Genomic DNA, 10,453 nt, shown 5'->3' on the forward strand with positions numbered 1-10,453 from the left:
TTGATGACAGTGGGAAAGAAAAACTCCCTTTTAACAGGAAGAAACCTCCATAAGCACCCTGCACCCTTCCCAGTTCCAGGTGTGAGGACAGCAAGGCTCTGGCACTAGTCCCCACCTGTGCAGCCTGAGAACCCTTTGAACCCAGGTTCGGTCTATCCACACTGAATTCCAGTCTGTAACTCCACCCTGGCCAGCATGGAGACTGCTCCTCCACCCTCATCCTCTGATGCTGGGCTCTTTCTGCCTGCTTTTACTCAGACTGGCTCCAACACTTTTGTTCAGCAAAGTCCAAATCAGGGCCTGTGAGCTGTGACCAGCCTTGCTCATCAGCCTCTGTATAAAGTACAGAAGCTGATGAGACTATATATGTACTCTCAGTTGCCAAGGCTTCATTGTCAGTTGACACCTGACAAGGTTTGAATAAAGGTGTGCCTGAGGTTGGGCTGAATCACACGACTTCTTCCACTCATGCTCTCCTAGTATTAGTAGTATCTCCTAGAGTATTTTAAAATGACACTAATGTTTGGTGGATAGCCTATCCAGTTGATGAGGCTTAAAGGACATATGCAGTTGAATGTCATCGACATAGAAATGATAAGAAATGTCACTAAACGATTGAATAATGCAGCTAAAGGAAGCATTTGAAAAGAAAATAATAATGGACCCAAAACTGAACCCTGTGGAACTCCGCAGGTCAGGGTGGCAGTGTTAGAGGTAAACCTGTCAGTCCTAACAGAAAAGGTCCTGTCTGATAAGTAGGAGGAAAACCAGTCTAGGGTGGATCCAGATATACCAGCCAGAACCTTCAGCCTGTTGAGTAGGATTTTATGGTCGATGGTATCGAAGGCTGTGCTAAGATCAAGCAAAGTAATCACAGAACAATTTCCTGCATCAGAAGCCATTAACAAATCATTATAGACCCTTAATAGAGCACTCTCGGTGGAGTGCTGCTTTTGAAAGCCAGACTGAAAAGGGTGAGAAATCTATAATCTGCATAGTAAAGACCTGAACTGATTTTCTACAATTCTTTCCAGTAATTTACTTATAAATTGCAATTTTGAAATAGGCCGATAATTACAAGTAGAGCTAGGATCTAGATTCTGTTTTTTTAAGAGTGGAGTTACGTCAGCATGTTTAAAGTAAGATGGAACACAACCTTGCCTCAGTGAACTGTTGATGATGGATAACAATGTGGGACCAATGATGGTGAGAGTCCCAGACAGGACAGAGGGAGGCAATATATCTGAAGAGCATGATGAGGATTTCATTTTACCTATTACTGTAATTAAGTCATTGAGTGTGACTGGAGAAAAGGAAGTAAATGACCCATGACACCGAGGGGCATCTTCATAAGGGGAGGCCCTTGAGGAGATTTTGGATCTCAGATTCATCACTGTATTTACAAAGTGATTGAGAAAAGTATTTCAATCTTCATTAGAAAGTAACACAGCGTGCTGGGTTGGGGGAGAAATAGAATTTTTGGGTTATTTTTATGACGGTTTATAAGATTATTCAAATAAGAGGATCTAGCCTCTTTCACTAATTCATTATATAAGTGAAGAAGTTCTTGGAAGTGTTCACAATGGACAACCAGACCAGTGGACTTCCAGAGACGCTCTGCTTTTCGACGGGAGCGTCGAAGGCCACGAGTATGATTGTTTAACCAGGGTGTGCGGGAACCAACAGTGCAATGACTGGTTTTGAAAGGAGCAACCTGATTAAGAATGGCAAGACAGTTTTCATTGAAAGAATTAGTAAGGAGGTCGACATCGTCAGAGGAGGTTAAAAAGAGAAGAAAACTTATGAATGATAGAGTCATCAATAAAGCACCTGGGCTTAATAAAACCAAGGGAAGGAGCCCCTGAGTTGACAGATACGTTGAAAGAAACTGACTTATGGTCAGTAAAAACTATGTCATTTAAGTTCAAGTGGTCAAGGGAAATGCCATAAGTGAAGACCAAGTCCAGAGTATCGCAGAGTTTCCACAGATTCAGTAACATTAGCAAGTGGTGGAGGCCAGCAGGTGGATGAGGGAAAGGGGAGGCAGGAGGTGGCCTGAGTGTCAGGTGAACTGAGCTTCAGGTAAGAAGTTATGACCTGCAGTCTATCTGGGTCAGATATAAACTGTCATGGTCCGGGTGAGTGCTGGGCCTTCCCACAGGGCATTTCCACTCCTGGGCGGAGCCGCCTGTTAAGATTCAGTATTGAGGAAGGGTACAAGAGGTGATCGAAGAATAACCACACCGATCCGGCCGGGTGAAGTCAAACGATGATTTTAATGAACACACGTGTGGGAAGACAACTCTGTACGCAGACAGGAAGTAGTCTTCGACTTAATCAAAGCATGAACAGATATTTTATAGCATCAGGGTTTGTTTACTGACGCCCCTTCATGCGTCACCAGTACATTTTATACATAGATCAGATCAACATCATCATGACTTTTCACCTAGAAAATCATCTTCTATTTTCATGGCGTGGTACTTTCCGTTCTTATCTTGTTCCTCTTTCTTGCCGAGACAACAAGAAACGGTTCCTCTTTTACCAAGACAATTTTGCAGTTACAGCCAAACATAACTAACCTCTTCCTCTAAATAAATCTAATTTAAAGTGTGTGTGTGTGTGTGTGTTGACCTCACATGCTCTTTGTGTCACCTCTTCACCTACTGTCTGTGTCTCGTCCTCAAATGCTCTTTCTCAATTCACCTGTTGCACTTCTGACCTTTTACCAGACCAGAAGCTCACTGAGACTATGTGTATGTCTTCTACTAAATAAATGTTTTAACCAAGAACCTCTACTAAAACCTTAATATAAAATGACCTGATATAAGTGTTTTGTAAGCATGTATTGCGATTCCTTCTATGGCTCCAAGTCACTTGCACAATAGATTGTCCGAACATCGCGCCGAACAAAGCTTCCGACCCCCAATTAATTGACCGAGCTCCAACTCTTTAATAAGCACAGATATGCATTGTGTATAAAATAGTCATAACTGCTTAAGGCCTTCTTAAAGCTATCTGTTACATTGTTAAAGCCTCGTCTTAGCCTGCGGCTCAAAATAACTTCCTGCTTCTTTCTGCATACAACTTCCTGTCAGCCTGCAACTCAGTCTTTCTGAAAGAGACACTGTTTAAACCTTGGAATGCAATATCCATGCTGCAGATTATATTATTAATGCAATGACAATTATTTAACAATAGCAGTAAAATAATTTCCCTCCTCGACACTCCCCCTTTTGACCTCTGGAACATCAGAGGTCACAATACATTGTGTCCTCACGCAGACCCTTCTCTGGTGGTCTCGAACCTCGAGATCTCCAGGATCCTCGCCCCTCCTGTGGTCGCCGAGATCTTCTGTAAAGGAAACAAAACACCTTTTCCTGCATCTCCCTAACTTATCCTATCTGGGACTCTTTAATCAAAAGCCTGATCCTAATTATCTTCTTAACTTATTGACTTGTATTTATGTATACTCTTCAACGTTACTCATCCCTTTAGAACTCTTTAAGCCCTGCTTTCACGTCCAGTTGCTCGCTCTATTTTCCCTTATCTGATCATCAACATCCTGTGCACAAGTTGTCGCTGCTGCAAGTTAATCTACTCCAAAAGAAAACAACCACTTTAATCAATTAAGTTTAAGCATATAAGCAATTACTCCTGTATACATTTCATCATAGCTAAATGCTGCCTTGAAACAACTCCTATGTGTTAACACTAACTTCATTTTAACCTCACATTTCCTATGTTATCACCTGTTTTGGTATAGCCTTTTTATTTCATTTTGCTCCTTTTAATGTAACAATACCTTCTAATTCTAATGTATCAGACTTAACCAAAACATATGCTTTCCTTCCTCTTTGGTCCTTCTTTAAGTTCAGTTAAAAGCTAAATGAATTTAAGGCCTTTTGCCTGGAATCAATACTGTCATGTGTGTTTCTTAACTCTGTGTCTGTAAGCGTGTGCAATCCTTCATGAACTCATATTATCCTCACAGTAGATTGGCTAATCATAGCGCTAGCCAAAGGCTCGTGACCCTCCAGAGACAAATTTGAGCCACAACTCCTTTAAAAGCACAAAATGCAATATGTATAAAAATCATTTCTATTTAGAAGCTCCCCCTTTATCCTAAAAATACCTCCTATGTAATATCTGTATGTGTAAGCCTACATTATAACCACTTCTTCTAAAAATCAAAAAAGAAATCAAACCTGTTCTACTCCTTCAACCCTCACTAGTTTTCCCTCTAAAATTTATTCACAGCTTTGAAAAACTTTGAAAAACCGGCATTGTATCTTCTAAACAGGATTCAGTTCTGTCATGGTCCTGGGCCATGTTGGCCCAGCATTCTTGGTTCCTTGTATTTTCGCTCCTTATTTAGGCCAGGTTTTCTGAGGTGTCCTGTTGTGGTGTTCCCTAAGTGTTTTTTTCCTTTGTGACTCTTACCCCCTTGTGCCCCTCTGTGTATTTATGAGCTCTCGTCTCTCTTTGTGTTTATTCCATGTTTCCCCCAGCCTGTTATGTCTGTGTTCTCCCCGTGCTCTGGGTGTATTTAAGTTGTGTCTTCTGTTATGGTAGTTGCTGGTTTGTCTGTGTTGTTTCCCCTCGGTCTCCCTGCATCCTCGTTTCTGGTTTGTGTTATTAGCTTACCCAATTCAGGTTTCCGGTTTCTTATTTTTCCACCAGTGCTGTTTTGTGCCCACCGTTGTAAATAAATATTCACCTGCACCAGAGCTGCCGCCTTTTGGGTCCTTTTCTACAACTCCACACGGCTTGGCTCGCAAACCGTGACAAGTTCACTTTTAATCCTTTAACCTTAACTTAAAAATACCAGTTTCAGTTTTACCATATCCAAATGATCAAAAACCCAAAAGGTCCTAAAATGATCCTAAATTATTAAACAATTAAATTATTAAACCCTAAACCCCCCTTTATCTTGATACATTTCATGTGTCAAGATACTATACAAAACTTAAAACTGCTCAGTTTTCCCCACTCATGATCCAATCTATGTCATAAAAATAAACTTAAAACAGAACAGTTATCAGTCATGTGTTTCTTCAATTAATGGTAACTAAGTTACATCAAAAATATTTCCCCTTTAGCATTTGGCCTTCTCCCAACAATATACTATAATCCCATAATCTAACCCCCGTCAACAAAACAAAAATTTTTCTGGTAAAAGCAAATTGTTTGTCCACATTAATTCATCCTCACATTCACTCACATGCAGTCACACATTCACTCACATTCACTCAAACCATCTATTTGCTGATAGTTGAGCTTCCCGCACGATCAGGGACTCCACCCTCAGCAAAATGAGCTCAGTCATTTTTATTTTCCATAGGAAAATATTTCTTTTATGCTTTTGGACTGGATTGACTCGCATAAAATCCTTTTTACAGGGACTTACGACCTTGATCAGTCCCCACAGGTAGCTTTCTCCTCAGCCAATTGTAATCTGGAAAGCCCCCTTATATTTGCTCCTCCCGAGAATTTTCAGCGCCGTTATTCACTGTTGCAGGCCTGCTTAAAACAGAAATGAAAAATAGAGCTGATTGTTAGCTCATAAAAACAAAACAAAATCACCTGACAGGTTTTCTTTAAGTGCACTGTTACAAAATAATGGGCTCCTCCCAGACATGTCCCTGTTTCCTAAAACTCCCTCTATTTAAAACAAAAACACCAACAACAACCTACCTGACAGAATCAACCCATCACCACAACAACCTTAAACACACAAATCTTGCCACCACATAATTTCACCTCCTCAATACACCAAAAGTCTCATTAAAACCACACAATTTGCAAACAAAAATCACCCCCTTATACTCTTAAATTCAGCATAAGACCCCTTACGACATCATATAATCACTAAACTATAAATTCCCTACCCCAATCTGCACTTCTCGTCTCTGCTATGCTTCCTCTTCCTGAAAGTCACAGTCACACACACACTCCAGCTAATTTGCATACTGAGTCATCTCTCAAGAAGCTGTAACAACAGAAACATATGTTTAAACATTCCCAACTCATTAAATCATTTTATTTCTTCCAACAGTGATCACTAGTGTTGATCACTCAGTACGAGAGCACTCCTAAGTCACTCTTTTTTTTAAAACTACTTTAATCCCTTTTTCGTTTTCATAACTCCCTTTGTCATATGGCTTATTCTATTCCTCAATTACAAACTCAAATGTATTTTATTAAACATTCACACCCTTGTATCATTCATACAAGATAGCAAGCTGTTCTTCATTGCCTATGTTTGTGTTCTTAGCTAGGTTTAATCAGTGTCTATGCATTAAACTCCATGAGCTTGTCTTGTCTTTATAAGTTTAATGCATTTTCTGTTTGTGTGTGTGAATTTGCATATGGTGCTTTTACAGTGTGTCAGACTCCTTCATAATTTTGCCTTTAAACAGTCAATTTTCTCCTCCCCAAATTTACTAACCCAAATTCTGATTTCCTACCTTAAATAGCAGCATTCCTTGTCCTCAGCCAGAAGGTAGGGCTCCACTTGCCACTTTCCACCTCCACCCTAGCCCAGCGGTCTTACCCGTCAGGACCCGTCTTCTTACTGAAGCCGAGAGTAATCGTGACTGTGCCTGCCTTAGGTTGTCCCAGGGTTTCGAGGTGGGATCTTACCCGTCATGGGCTATCCAGCCTTCCATACTCGCCTGATACGGGGCCCAAGTGGGCAGGGGAGGGAACACACTGGCTCTGGGAATTAAAGGAATGTAAGCTGCTTCCTTCATTGCATCTTATATTAAACTATCTCACTTCTGACTCCTTCCTAGAATAATTTCACCTATGGCACTTTGTGTATGTGTGTTTTCTATTCATTAATGTAATTGTCAGTTATTTTCTCTCTTTATTTTATTTTCTTTTGTTTGTTTGTGACATTCTACTTTAGCTCTACTAAACCTTGATGTAAAAACAATACTCCCTTATTTCACGCACACACTCTACCTTTTGCCTACACACACACTTCTCTCTCAGACTTCCTCTGTTCACACATCACCTTGCACTCATTCTACTATCAACTTTCATAGTGTTATTATTATTTAGTATTTTGTACACCTCACACAGAATCATTCAAATCGAGTACTCACAGCATTCACATCACAACCTTCAACTTTCACTTTCGATCCTGCAAGACGCAGAGATGGACATCTCCTTCACCTAACATAAAACTAAATTACCATATCAACATACAATTACTGAAATTCAAACTCAAATACACCGTTTGTTTTAATAAAGTCAAAGAGTAAACAGGTGTACCAAGTGTATGTACTTATGTGTTTTAAACTGAAAGAAAAAGAAACTCAAACTCTTATAACATCACTCATGCCTCTCTCAAATTAAAAACACTTCCAAACTTTAAAACATCCTACTTTACATCACCAAAGAAATACCTCTCACACCTTTATTCATCATTCAAAACCTTCTAGTCACCGCATTCACACTTAAAGTGTGACTAGAGTTGAGGGATATAACTCAAAACCCACTTTCCTAAGAGTATTTTAGACATGGTTGTCATAATCAAAAAAGCAAGTAAAAACAAACAAACAAAAATTGAAACCTCTATTAATTCTCACCGCACACACAAGAGATTGAAAAAATAAAACACACCAGCAACTAATGCTGGAGAAAAGTTAGTACTGAAAGTGATGTGTTAGTCTTAAGTATATACAGTGCACTCAATATATTTATATATCTACATCCAAACTCAGTCAATTACTATACATCCACTACGGCAACTCAAAACTTTATTTATAGTCCTCTAATAAACATAAATGGCATTTGAAACACACACTCAACAATGTTTGCAGCAGTATTTGTAAAACCAACTGTGGTTTAAACAGTTCACTGCTTACTCATTTGCATTTTCACTCACACACACCGTCTAAAAATAGCAGCAGCATTGCCTCAGACTCCTTTCACACAGAGATCTCTTATTTTACAAAGACGTCTTATATTTACAACTACTGTCAGATCTGTCAGCTTTAGCGCCTACACAATTTAGACAAATTTAACATAACCACCCAGCGGATAAATTCCCTGAGTTTTTGCGACCAATTAACCAGTATCAAGACTTTAACTGTTTCTGGCCTCATTTCTAAAATCCCTAACTCAATTTAAAAGCGTCAACCAACCCAAACTTTTTGAAGATTTAGGTTAAAGTTACACGCCCGAAATCCACTTCTGCTGGCCAAAAAAGCGCAGATACCGTTGCAAACGGTAAGGAGACTCTAACTCCTAGTTTAATTCCGGGATGCCCTGTACCCCACAGCTAAACCACACTGAACTAACCCTCTTCGCCGAGAGGTCAATGTCGCGCGTCCACGACAAGGAGGGAGCGTAACCTCCGGGCTCTGCGCTTCCTAGCAGACTCTAACTGCCGTTCTAGAATAATTTATAATACTTTGAAACAACAGTAAAACACCCAACAAAGTGTATAACTGAGGCAGATCGACCCTGATGGACAATGGGGACTCTAACCCACAAATTGACCCACAGAGGTCTGACCTAATAACCAACCGGGACTTTAACCCACAAAATGACCAAATACCCTACCAAACTACTTGAGACTCTAACTCAATTTCTTTGGGACTTCAACCCAGTATTTAAACTTTTCCTGGCAGACTCTAACTGCTTTAGCAGACTTTACTGCTTTCATTTCTTCATTCTTCTTAGCAGAACTCTAACTGCTTCAACTCATGAGATTTTTCATCAAAATCAAAACAGACATCCACCAGTAACTTCAGTGAGTAGACTTAAATTTTATCATGTCCAATTTGGCACACTTTGGAAATAATTCAACAGGTAGTGCCTTACCTTTTGGATAAGCCGGCTTATGCCCACTCACTTAGACCACTGGAATTCATGTCTGCCCGTCAGACCACCTAAGACCCCGGATTTCTCCGTCTAAACCTCCAACTCACCCTCCTCAATAACCGGACGAAGCCCCCAAATGTTAAGATTCAGTATTGAGGAAGGGTACAAGAGGTGATCGAAGAATAACCACACCGATCCGGCCGGGTGAAGTCAAACGATGATTTTAATGAACACACGTGTGGGAAGACAACTCTGTACGCAGACAGGAAGTAGTCTTCGACTTAATCAAAGCATGAACAGATATTTTATAGCATCAGGGTTTGTTTACTGACGCCCCTTCATGCGTCACCAGTACATTTTATACATAGATCAGATCAACATCATCATGACTTTTCACCTAGAAAATCATCTTCTATTTTCATGGCGTGGTACTTTCCGTTCTTATCTTGTTCCTCTTTCTTGCCGAGACAACAAGAAATGGTTCCTCTTTTACCAAGACAATTTTGCAGTTACAGCCAAACATAACTAACCTCTTCCTCTAAATAAATCTAATTTAAAGTGTGTGTGTGTGTGTGTGTTGACCTCACATGCTCTTTGTGTCACCTCTTCACCTACTGTCTGTGTCTCGTCCTCAAATGCTCTTTCTCAATTCACCTGTTGCACTTCTGACCTTTTACCAGACCAGAAGCTCACTGAGACTATGTGTATGTCTTCTACTAAATAAATGTTTTAACCAAGAACCTCTACTAAAACCTTAATATAAAATGACCTGATATAAGTGTTTTGTAAGCATGTATTGCGATTCCTTCTATGGCTCCAAGTCACTTGCACAATAGATTGTCCGAACATCGCGCCGAACAAAGCTTCCGACCCCCAATTAATTGACCGAGCTCCAACTCTTTAATAAGCACAGATATGCATTGTGTATAAAATAGTCATAACTGCTTAAGGCCTTCTTAAAGCTATCTGTTACATTGTTAAAGCCTCGTCTTAGCCTGCGGCTCAAAATAACTTCCTGCTTCTTTCTGCATACAACTTCCTGTCAGCCTGCAACTCAGTCTTTCTGAAAGAGACACTGTTTAAACCTTGGAATGCAATATCCATGCTGCAGATTATATTATTAATGCAATGACAATTATTTAACAATAGCAGTAAAATAATTTCCCTCCTCGACACGCCACATCATGCTGACAGGCTGCACCTGAGCGTAATTGGAATTGCCGGCTTCTTAAGACCAGCGCTCAGACTCACACCTCGCCAGATCGTCTGCAAACCTTTGTCAGTCAGGGCTTCCACAGTTTGATCAGTTCGTAGTAGTTTCGTGTGTTTTCTGACGTTTGTGCTTTCTCCACTCTCAGAGGACCTCCGGACGTTGTCAAGCTGCTGCCGTCACCTGTTACAGGGCTCTAGACTAACTTTTTGCCATGGGCGTACACAAATTTTATAATAATTTATATAATATAATGTGTTTTTCTGGATACACTGCTGCTTTTTCAGCATTCAAAGATTGATGACACCGTGTCAGAGCACTGGCTATGAATTTCAGAAGGATCAGGCCTTAACTTAACAGAAAAGTTAGCAATAGTTCTTTTCCTATTACAGCTACATCCACTTC

At 40.2% G+C, this 10,453-nt stretch overlaps 2 long non-coding RNA genes across 2 annotated transcripts; both read right to left on the minus strand.

The window, feature by feature from the left end:
• Positions 1-2,257: 2,257 nt before the first annotated feature.
• Positions 2,258-5,326, minus strand: LOC309702856. Its single transcript, XR_014275769.1, has 2 exons — positions 2,707-5,326; positions 2,258-2,655 (listed from the first exon to the last, which is right to left on the minus strand). It is a non-coding gene; the product is annotated as an uncharacterized lncRNA (long non-coding RNA).
• A 3,717-nt stretch (positions 5,327-9,043) lies between these two features.
• Positions 9,044-10,008, minus strand: LOC309702857. The gene is made up of 2 exons (XR_014275770.1): positions 9,493-10,008; positions 9,044-9,441 (listed from the first exon to the last, which is right to left on the minus strand). It is a non-coding gene; the product is annotated as an uncharacterized lncRNA (long non-coding RNA).
• Positions 10,009-10,453: the final 445 nt, after the last annotated feature.

Source organism: Aulonocara stuartgranti, assembly GCF_965226115.1.
Source record: "Aulonocara stuartgranti genome assembly, chromosome: 3".
Classification (NCBI taxonomy): Eukaryota; Metazoa; Chordata; class Actinopteri; order Cichliformes; family Cichlidae; genus Aulonocara; species Aulonocara stuartgranti.